The sequence below is a fragment of the Fukomys damarensis genome, unplaced genomic scaffold (genome assembly GCF_012274545.1).
Source record: "Fukomys damarensis isolate Sample0158 unplaced genomic scaffold, DMR_v1.0_HiC HiC_scaffold_13, whole genome shotgun sequence".
In the NCBI taxonomy this organism is placed as follows: domain Eukaryota; kingdom Metazoa; phylum Chordata; class Mammalia; order Rodentia; family Bathyergidae; genus Fukomys; species Fukomys damarensis.
Window position 1 is genome coordinate 37,442,124 of NW_022900925.1, and position 885 is coordinate 37,443,008.

The following is an 885-nucleotide window of genomic DNA, read 5'->3' on the forward strand; positions in this document are numbered from 1 at the left end:
AGGTAATTCCCTAAAACACAGGCCGTCCGTGATACAAAGTTGCGCATTCGATAGGAGTCATGAGAGACAGAAGGTTGATGGTTTTCGTCCTGAAGTAACGATGCAGCCCAGTACTCACTGGTGTAGGGTTTGACCGCAGCAGCTCTCTGGGTGGCGCTTGGAACGACGCTGTGGTGTTGACTCCGCAGACATCCGGGACAGATGGCGCCTTCTGAGTCTGCGCCCCAGGTTGCTCTGCAGACGCTGCCACCAGCTGTGCAAGACCAGTAAATTAGGCAGACCTCAGTACGGCAGGGCCACGACAGCTGAAAGATGCTTTACGGCAGTCTTGCATTTGGCTAAGAGACTAGATCTTAACACCCCCCAAAAATAAATAAATAAATAAATAAAAAAGAGAAAGAAAGAAAATGACAGCCGTGTGAGCTGGTCGATGCGGTAATGAACTCGACTGAAGTGACATTTTCACAACGAATGCATTAGCAAAACGCCATATAAATTTTATCGCTTGTGCCTCGATAAAGCTAGCAAACAAATTTAGTCAACCAAGTTAATTATTATAAATATATTTTTAACCTTCAAGATTTAAAATCAACTTAAAGCCAGGTGCAGCAGTGCATGCCTGAAAACTCAGCTACTCAGGAGGCTGAGGGAGGACTGCAACTTCAAGGCCGGCCTAGACAACTTAGCAAAATCCTGCCTCGAAAGAAAAAAGTTAAAAGGGCTGAGGGAGCGGCTCAGAACTAGACCACTTGCTTAGCACGCATCAGGTCCTAAGCCCCGCACTGTGGAAAAAATTTACTTCAGGAATTTTCTGTGAAAAAAAGGAGCTAATATATTCTGCTGTGTCCATTAGCTGATAAGTGTTAAGTAAATGCCATATATATA